Source organism: Ammospiza caudacuta, chromosome 34 (genome assembly GCF_027887145.1).
Source record: "Ammospiza caudacuta isolate bAmmCau1 chromosome 34, bAmmCau1.pri, whole genome shotgun sequence".
NCBI lineage: Eukaryota > Metazoa > Chordata > Aves > Passeriformes > Passerellidae > Ammospiza > Ammospiza caudacuta.
Window position 1 is genome coordinate 2958949 of NC_080626.1, and position 10391 is coordinate 2969339.

The window sequence follows — 10391 nt, forward strand, 5'->3', positions numbered from 1 at the left end:
TGGACCACGACACAGTGACCAGGACACAGGAACCAGGACAAGGACATGGAGACAGTGACCGGGACATGGGGACATTGGGGGACATGGGGGCATTGGGGACATTGGGGAGACATGGAGGACATGGAGACATGGACCATGACAGTGACCAGGACACAGGAACCAGTGCAGGGACATGGGGACAGTGACGGGGACAGGGACACAGACACCAGGACAAGGACATGGAGACAGTGACCGGGACACGGGGACATTGGGGGACATGGGGGCATTGGGTACACCGGGGACACCGGGGACATTGGGGACACTGGGGCTGTGGCCATGGGGAGGGGTCCCGGCGCTGGCCGTGGGCGCCAGGGCGGCCTGGGGGCGAGGGAACCGAGGAGGGGGACGCCGAGAGCCGGGGGGGGACAGATCCAGGTGAGGGGACACCGGGGACACCGGGGACATTGCGGGGATATGGGGGGACATGGAGACATGGACCACGACACAGTGACCAGGACACAGGAACCAGGACAAGGACATGGAGACAGTGACCGGGACATGGGGACATTGGGGGACATGGGGGCATTGGGGACATTGGGGAGACATGGAGGACATGGAGACATGGACCATGACAGTGACCAGGACACAGGAACCAGTGCAGGGACATGGGGACAGTGACGGGGACAGGGACACAGACACCAGGACAAGGACATGGGGACAGTGACCGGGACACGGGGACATTGGGGGACATGGGGGCATTGGGGACACCGGGGACACTGGGGGACATTGGGGACATTGGGCTATGGCCATGGGGAGGGGTCCCGGCGCTGGCCGTGGGCGGCCTGGGGCAGAGGGAACCGCGGGGCCGGACAGAGAGAGCCGGGGGGGGACAGATCAGGGCAGGGGACACCGGGGACACTGGGGACGCTGGGGGATACGGGGACAGTGACCAGGACACAGTGACACAGGAACCAGTAACAGGGACATGGGGACACCAGGGACACTGGGGACACTGGGGACACTGGGGGATATGGGGACAGTGACCAGGACACAGTGACACAGGAACCAGTAACAGGGACATGGGGACACTGGGGACACCGGGGACACTGGGGACACTGGGGGATACGGGGACAGTGACCAGGACACAGTGACAGTGACACAGCAACCAGTAACAGGGACATGGGGACACTGGGGACACTGGGGACACTGGGGGCTATGGGGACAGTGACCAGGACACAGTGACAGTGACACAGGAACCAGTAACAGGGACATGGGGACACCGGGGACGCTGGGGGATATGGGGACAGTGACCAGGTCTCAGTGACACAGGAACCAGTAACAGGGACATGGGGACACTGGGGACACTGGGGACACTGGGGACACTGGGGGCTATGGGGACAGTGACCAGGACACAGTGACACAGGAACCAGTAACAGGGACATGGGGACACTGGGGACACTGGGGATATGGGGACAGTGACCAGGACACAGTGACAGTGACACAGGAACCAGTAACAGGGACATGGGGACACCGGGGACACCGGGGACACTGGGGACATGGGCAGGGGTCCCGTCCGTGCTGAGCCTGGCGCTGGCCTGGGGGCGAGGGAACAGGGGAGGGGGACACCGAGAGCCGGGGGGGGACAGATCCGGGTGAGGAGGGGGCTCGGGGGTTGGGGGATATTGGGGACATGGGGACAGGGACACAGTGACCAGGACAGGGACATGGGGACAGTGACCGTGACAGTGACCGGGACATGGGGACACAAGGGTGGGGACAAGGGACAGGGACATGGGGACAGGATGGGGACACAGTGACCAGGACAGGGACATGGGCACAGTGACCGGGACATGGGGACACAAGGGTGGGGACAAGGGACAGGGACATGGGGACAGGGACATGGGGACAGTGACCGTGACAGTGACCGGGACATGGGGACACAAGGGTGGGGACAAGGGACAGGGACATGGGGACAGGGACATGGGGACAGTGACCGTGACAGTGACCGGGACATGGGGACACAAGGGTGGGGACAAGGGACAGGGACATGGGGACAGGGACACAGTGACCAGGACAAGGACATTGGGACAGTGACCGTGACAGTGACCGGGACATGGGGACAGGGATGGGGACAAGGGACAGGGACATGGGGACAGTGACCGTGACAGTGACCGGGACATGGGGACACAAGGGTGGGGACAAGGGACAGGGACATGGGGACCAGGAGGGGAACACAAGGACAGGGAGGGGGACAAGGGACAGGGACACAGGGACACCAGGACAGGGACACGGGGACACGGGGATGGGGACAGCGATGGGGACATGGGGAGGGGACACGGGGACAGGGACGGTGACCTGGCTGGGTTTGGGGGGGGCAGGGGGCTCCCCCAATGTCCCCACTGTCCCAAAATGTCCCCAATGTCCCCCAATCCCCCCAACCCCCCAATGTCCCCAAATGTCCCCCAATCCCCCCAAATGTCCCCAATGTCCCCAAATGTCCCCAATGTCCCTCAATCCCCCTCAACTCCCCCAATCCCCCAACGCCCCCAATGTCCCCCAATCCCCCAAATGTCCCCCAATCCCCCCAAATGTCCCCAATGTCCCCCAACCCCCCCAACCCCCCCCAATGTCCCCCAACCCCCCAATGTCCCCAAATGTCCCCAATGTCCCCCAACCCCCCCAAATGTCCCCAATGTCCCCAATGTCCCCAATCCCCCCAATGTCCCCAATGTCCCCAATGTCCCCACTGTCCCCAAATGTCCCCAAATGTCCCCAATGCCCCCAATCCCCCCCAACTCCCCCAACTCCCCCCAATCCCCCCAAATGTCCCCAATGTCCCCAATGTCCCCAATGTCCCCAATGTCCCCAACCCCCCCAACCCCCCAAATGTCCCCAATGTCCCCAATGTCCCCAATGTCCCCAATGTCCCCAGTGTCCCCCAATGTCCCCAATGTCCCCAATGCCCCCAATCCCCCCCAACTCCCCCAATCCCCCAACCTCCCCAAATGTCCCCAATGTCCCCAACCCCCCCAAATGTCCCCAATGTCCCCAATGTCCCCAATGTCCCCAATGTCCCCCAATCCCCCCAATGTCCCCAATGTCCCCAATGTCCCCAATCCCCCCAATGTCCCCAATGTCCCCAATGTCCCCAATCCCCACAATGTCCCCAATGTCCCCAATGTCCCCAATGTCCCCAACCCCCCCAACCCCCCAAATGTCCCCAATGTCCCCAATGTCCCCAATGTCCCCAATGTCCCCAATGTCCCCAGGGCTCTCGTGGACGCGCTGCGGCACCAGGCGGGGGGGGGGAGGGGCGCGGCCCGAGCGCCGCAGCAGCTGCGGGGGGGTCCTGGGGGCGCCCCCTCCCCCCGACTCGGGACCCCCCCGGCCCCCCAAAAACCTCTACGGGCCCGGCAAGTGCGGGGGACGAAATTCGGGGGGGATTTTGGGGGGTCCTTGGAGGATTTGGGGGGTCTGGGGAGGATTTGGAGGGTCCCGGGGGGTCTGGGGAGGATTTGGGGGGGATTTGGGGGGTCCCGGGGGGAATTTGGGGGGGGTCCTGGGGGGAATCTGGTGGAATTTGGGGGTCCCGGGGCGGTTTGGGGGGGATTTGGGGGGATCTTGGGGGGAATTTGGGGGGTTCTGGGGGGATTTGGGGGAGGGTTTGGGGGTCCTGGGGTGGTCTGGGGGGGATTTGTGGGGGTCCTAAGGGGATTTCGGGGGGATTTGCGGGGTCCCGGGGGGATTTCGGGGGGTCCTGGGGAGGATTTGGGGGTCCCAGGGGGATTTGGGGAGGGGTCCTGAGGGGATTTCGGGGGGATTTGCGGGGGTCCCGGGGGGATTTGGGGGGTCCTGGGGAGGATTTGGGGGTCCCGGGGGGATTTGGGGAGGGGTCCCAAAGGTATTTGGGGGTCCTGGGGAAGATTTGGGGGTCCCGGGGGGATTTGGGGGGTCCTGGGGAGGATTTGGGGGTCCCGGGGGGATTTGGGGAGGGGTCCCAAAGGTATTTGTGGTTTCTGGGGGGTCCTGAAGGGATTTTGGGGGTCTCCGAATGGTTTTTGGGGGGATTTTGGGGAGGGGTCTCAGGGGCGTTTTGTGTTTTTGGGGGGGTCCCGGGGATTTGGGGAGGGGTCTCGAGGGCGGCATTTATGCAAATGAGATGCTAATGAGCCCCTCCCCTCATTTCCAGAGAGCGGCTACGCCCACCTGGGCTTCGGGACCCCCGAGCACCGCGGGGCCACCCTGGGTGAGATTTGGGGCAAATTTGGGCGATTTTGGGGAAATTTGGGCGATTTTGGGTTTTTTTGGGAAGATTTGGGGAATTTTTGATTTTTTGAGGGTCTTTTGGGGGGGTTTTTTTAGGGGATTTGCGGTTTTTTTGGGTTTTTTTGGGGGGAGATTTGGGGTTTTTTGGGGTTTTATTTGGATTTTTGGGGAGGTTTTCTTGGGGTTTTTTTTTGGGTTTTTTTGGGGTTTTATTTGGATTTTTGGGGTGGTTTTTTTGGGTTTTTTTGGGTTTTTTTGGGGGGGAGATTTGGGGCATTCGGGTTTTTTTGGGGGGAAGATTTTGGAGTTTTTTGGGCGTGGATATTTGGGGTTTTTTGGGGTTTTATTTGGATTTTTGGGGAGGTTTTCTTGGGGTTTTTTTGGGGTTTTTTTTGGGGTTTTTTGGGGTTTTATTTGGATTTTTGGGGAGGTTTTCTTGGGGGTTTTTTGGGTTTTTTGGGGGGGAGATTTGGAGCATTCGGGGTTTTTTTTTGGGGAAGATTTTGGAGTTTTTTGGGCGTGGATATTTGGGGTTTTTTGGGGTTTTATTTGGATTTTTGGGGTGGTTTTCTTGGGGTTTTTTTGGGTTTTTTTTGGGGGCAGATTTGGGGTTTTTTGGGGTTTCATTTGGATTTTTGGGGAGGTTTTCTTGGGGTTTTTTTTGGGTTTTTTGGGGGGAGATTTGGGGTTTTTGGGGTTTTATTTGGATTTTTGGGGAGGTTTTCTTGGGGTTTTTTTGTTTTTTCTGGGGGGAGATTTGGGGTTTTTTTGGGATTTATTTGGATTTTTGGGGAGGTTTTCTTGGGGTTTTTTTGGGTTTTTTGGGGGGGAGATTTGGAGCATTCGGGTTTTTTTGGGGGGAAGATTTTGGAGTTTTTTGGGCGTGGATATTTGGGGTTTTTTGGGGTTTTATTTGGATTTTTGGGGAGGTTTCCTTGGGTTTTTTTTGGGTTTTTTTTGGGGAGATTTGGGGTTTTTTGGGGTTTTATTTGGATTTTTGGGGAGGTTTTCTTGGGGTTTTTTTGGGTTTTTTTGGGGGGAGATTTGGGGTTTTTGGGGTTTTATTTGGATTTTTGGGGAGGTTTTCTTGGGGTTTTTTTGGGGGGAGATTTGGGGCATTCGGGTTTTTTTTTGGGGAAGATTTTGGAGTTTTTTGGGGGGAGATTTGGGGATTTTTGGGGTTTTATTTGGATTTTTGGGGTGGTTTTTTTGGATTTTTTTGGGTTTTTTTGGGGGGGAGATTTGGGGCATTCGGGTTTTTTTGGGGGGAAGATTTTGGAGTTTTTTGGGCGTGGATATTTGGGGTTTTTTGGGGTTTTATTTGGATTTTTGGGGAGGTTTTCTTGGGGTTTTTTTTTGGGTTTTTTTGGGGGGAGATTTGGGGCATTCGGGTTTTTTTTGGGGGGGGAAGATTTTGGAGTTTTTTGGGCGTGGATATTTGGGGTTTTATTTGGATTTTTGGGGAGGTTTTCTTGGGGTTTTTTTGGTTTTTTTGGGGCGGTCTCGTGGGGTTTAGGTGCCATTTTTGGGGATTTTGGGTTTTTTGGGGAGAGGAGATTTGGGGGATTTGTATTTTTAATTTTAGGGAGGAGATTTGGGGTTTTTTTTTTAATGTGGATTTTTTTGAGGGGTTTTTGTGCGAGATTTTTTGGGGTTTTTGGGGGAACTTTAAGGGGGTTTAGTGGCGATTTTTGGGGGATTTTTGGGTTTTTTTGGGGGGAGGGAAAATTTGGATTTTTTTCCGGGGGTTTTGAGATATTTTAGGGGGGAAATTTTGGGGTCCCTCTGATTTTTTTGGGGAAGGATCTTTGGTATTTTTCTCCATTATTTTTTCCCAGTTAATTTTTATTTTTTGGGGGGGTTTCTGGGGGTTTTTGGGGTAAATCTTTGGGTTTTTTCTCCATTATTTTTTCCCTGTAAATTTTATTTTTGGGAGAGGATCTCAGGAGGGGGTTTGGGGTAAATCTTTGGGTTTTTTCTCCATTTTTTTTTCCCCGTTAATTTTATTTTTGGACGGGTTTTTGGGGTAAATCTTTGGGTTTTTTCTCCATTATTTTTCCCCGTTAATTTTATTTTTGGACGGGTTTTTGGGGTAAATCTTTGGGTTTTTTCTCCATTATTTTTTCCCTGTAAATTTTATTTTTGGGAGAGGATCTCAGGAGGGGGTTTGGGGTAAATCTTTGGGTTTTTTCTCCATTATTTTTTCTCCGTTAATTTTATTTTTGGAGGGGTTTTTGGGGTAAATCTTTGGGATTTTTCTCCGTTATTTTTTCCCAGTTAATTTTTATTTTTTGGGGGGGGTTTCTGGGGGTTTTTGGGGTAAATCTTTGGGTTTTTTCTCCATTATTTTTCCCCCATTAATTTCATTTTTTGGGGGGGTTTGGGGTAAATCTTCGGGATTTTTCTCCAGTTGTTTTCCCCCGTTAATTTCATTTTCTGGGGGGGTTTCTGGGGGTCTCTCCAGACTGGCGGGTGCCGCCCCCCCGCCCCCCTGAGCTGCTCCCGCTCCTTCCACAACCTCTCGCACCCTCCCCCCCCCTACGAGAGCCCCCCCCGGGCCGACGGCGCGCGCTGGGCCTCGCTGCGGCGCCTGGGTGAGACCCCCGACCCAAATTGCCCCAAAATACCCAAAAACCGCCCCAAAAATCCCGAAAAAACCGCCCCAAAATACCCCCTAAAACCGCCCCAAAATACCGCCGAAAAATGCCCCAAAACCACCCAAAAACCGCCCCAAAATACCCCAAAACCGCCCCAAAATACCCCGAAACTGCCCCAAAATACCCCAAACCCGCCCCAAAATACCCCAAAACTGCCCCAAAACCACCCCAAAACCGCCCCAAAATACCCCCGAAAAATGCCCCAAAACCACCCCAAAACTGCCCCAAAACCACCCCAAACCCGCCCCAAAATCCCCCAAAACTGCCCCAAAATACCTCAACCCCCCCCGCTGGGCCTCCCTCTGGTGCCTGGGTGAGACCCCCGACCCAAATGGCCCCAAATCCTCAAAAACCGCCCCAAAAATCCCGAAAAAACCGCCCCAAATTACCCCCAAAACAGCCCCAAAATACCCCCAAAACTGCCCCAAAATCCCCCAAAACTGCCCCAAAATACGCCCAAAACAGCCCCCAAATACCCCAAAACAGCCCCAAAATACCCCAACCCCCCCCGCTGGGCCTCGCTGCGGCGCCTGGGTGAGACCCCCGACCCAAATGACCCCAAATCCTCAAAAACCGCCCCAAAAATCCCGAAAAAACCGCCCCAAAATACCCCCAAAATACCCCCAAAACAGCCCCAAAATCCCCCAAAACAGCCCCAAAATCCCCCAAAACTGCCCCAAAATACCCCAAAACCGCCCCAAAATACCCCAAAACTGCCCCAAAATCCCCCAACCCCCCCCGCTGGGCCTCCCTCCGGCGCCTGGGTGAGACCCCCGACCCAAATGACCCCAAAATACCCCAAAGAGCCGCCTAAAGTCCCCACCAAGCCCCTCAAATCCCAGAAACCGCCCCAAAATCAGCCCCAAATCCCCCTAAAATCGCCCCAAAACCCCCCCAAAATACCCAACCCCCCAAAAGCCCCCCCCGAAACACCCCCAAACCCGCCCAAAACCACCCCAAAAAATCGCCCTAAAATACCCCAAAATCACCCAAAACCCTCAAAAACCACCCCGGAAGAGCCCCAAGCCCCCCGGACTGCCTATTAACCCTTTCCCCATTAACCCTTTCCCCTCCCCATCATTAACCCTTTCTGTCCCCTCCCCCATTAACCCTTTCCCCATTCCCCCCATTAACCCTTTCCTCTCCCCTCCCCCTCATTAACCCTTTCTCTCTCACTCTCCCCCGTTAACCCTTTCCCATTAACCCTTTCCGCTCCCCCTCATTAACCCCTTCCCCTCCGCCCATCATTAACCCTTTCTGTCTCTCCCCTCCCCCATTAACCCTTTCCCCATTAACCCTTTCCTCATTAACCCTTTCCGCTCCCCCCTCATTAACCCCTTCCCCTCCCCCCGTCATTAACCCTTTCCCATTAACCCTTTCTGCTCCCCCATTAACCCCTTCCCCTCCGCCCCTCATTAACCCTTTCTGTCTCTCCCCTCCCCCATTAACCCTTTCCCCATTAACCCTTTCTGCTCCCCCTCATTAACCCTTTCCCATGAACCCTTTCCTCATTAACCCTTTCTGCTCCCCCCATTAACCCCTTCCCCTCCGCCCCTCATTAACCCTTTCCTCATTAACCCCTTCCCCTCCCCCCATCATTAACCCTTTCCCATGAACCCTTTCCTCATTAACCCTTTCTGCTCCCCCCATTAACCCCTTCCCCTCCGCCCCTCATTAACCCTTTCTGTCTCTCCCCTCCGCCCCTCATTAACCCTTTCTGTCTCTCTCTCTCCCCCCCCCCCGTTACAGCCGACCGTGACCTGGAGGATTTCGGGGGTCCCTGGGGCCCCCCCTGGGCGGCCCCGCCCCTCCCCCACCCCCGCGGGACGCTGCCCCTCCCCCCCCCGCGGGGCCGCCGCGTTCTGTCCCAGGAGTTCCTGGGAGGGGGCGGGGCCTGGGGCGGGGCCGGGGGCGGGACCCTGCCCAGGAACCGCCCCCGGAACCGCCCCCCGCTCTCGCACGCGGCCTCGCAGAGCAGCCTGGGGGGGGGGAGGGGGAGGGGGAGGGGGCGGGGCCGTGGCGGGGGGAGGGGGCGGGGCGCCGTTCTCGCCGCCCCCGCAGGGAGGGGGAGGGGCGGGGGGAGGGGCGGGGCCGCGGCGCGCGCTGTTCGGGGGCGTGGCGGGGGCGGGGCCGCGGCGGCAGAGCACGGCCGAGCTGCAGCTGCTGCCGCAGGGGGGGCCGCCCCCGGGACCGCCCCCCGCGCCCCCGCCGGGACCCCCGCACCGGCTGCGCACCGGGAGCCGCACCGAGGTCACCGTCTGAGGGGCACGGGGGGGCGGGAAAAACGGGGAAAAACGGGGAAAATCGGACAAAAAACGGGGAAAATCGGGCAAAAAATGGGGAAAATCGGGCAAACCCACAGGGACCCCCGCACCGGCTGCGCACCGGGAGCCGCACCGAGGTCACCGTCTGAGGGACACGGGGGGGCGGGAAAAACGGGGAAAAACGGGGAAAATCGGACAAAAAACGGGGAAAATCGGGCAAAAAACGGGGAAAATCGGGCAAATAACGGGGAAAATCGGGCAAAAACCAGGGAAAATCGGGCAAATAACGGGGAAAATCGGGCAAAAAACGGGGAAAATCGGGCAAATAACGGGGAAAATCGGGCAAAAAATGGGGAAAATCGGGGAAAAAACGGGGAAAATCGGGCAAAAAACGGGGGAAATCGGGCAAATAACGGGGAAAATCGGGCAAAAAATGGGGAAAATCGGGGAAAAAACGGGGAAAATCGGGCAAAAAATGGGGAAAATCGGGCAAAAGTCGGGGGACAAAGGGTTAAAAATCGGGGCAAAATGGGGGAAATCGGGGAGGAAAGGGTTAAAAATCGGGGGGAAACAGGGAAAAGCACGAAAATCGGGGGAGAAAGGGTTAAAAATCGGGGAGAAATTGGGAGAATCGGGCAAAAAAAAGAGGGGAAAATCGGGCAAAAATTGGGGGAAAACGGCGAGAACCGGGGAGGAACGGCTTCAAAATCGGGGCGAAATGCAGGGAAAGGGTTAAAATGAGTGGGAAATGACGAAAATTGCTCAAAAATCAGGGGCAAACAGGCAAAACTGGGGAGGAAAGGGTTAAAATTGGGGTGAAACGTTGAAAACTGGGGAGAAATGGTGAAAGTCGGGGGAAAGTCGGGGAATGCTGGGAGCGAAAGGGTTAAAATCGGGGGGGGAAAAATGGGGAAAATTCCGAGGAAAAAGGGAGAAATCGGGAGAGAAAGGGTTGAAATTGGGCCAAAAAGGGGGAAAATTTCAGGGGGGAAATTTGGGCGCGAAAGGGTTAAAATTGAGGTGGGGGAGGAAAAACTGAAAATTTGGGGAAAAGGGGCAGAAAATGGGGAAAAAACCCCAGAAATGAGGGAGGGAACCCCCACAAACGGCCCCGAATCGGGAAATTTCTGAGAATTTGGGGAAAATCCCTGAAAATTTGGGGCATCCCCCCCGGAATTTTGGGGATCCCCTGGTGATGACGTCACAGCCACAGTGATGATGTCAC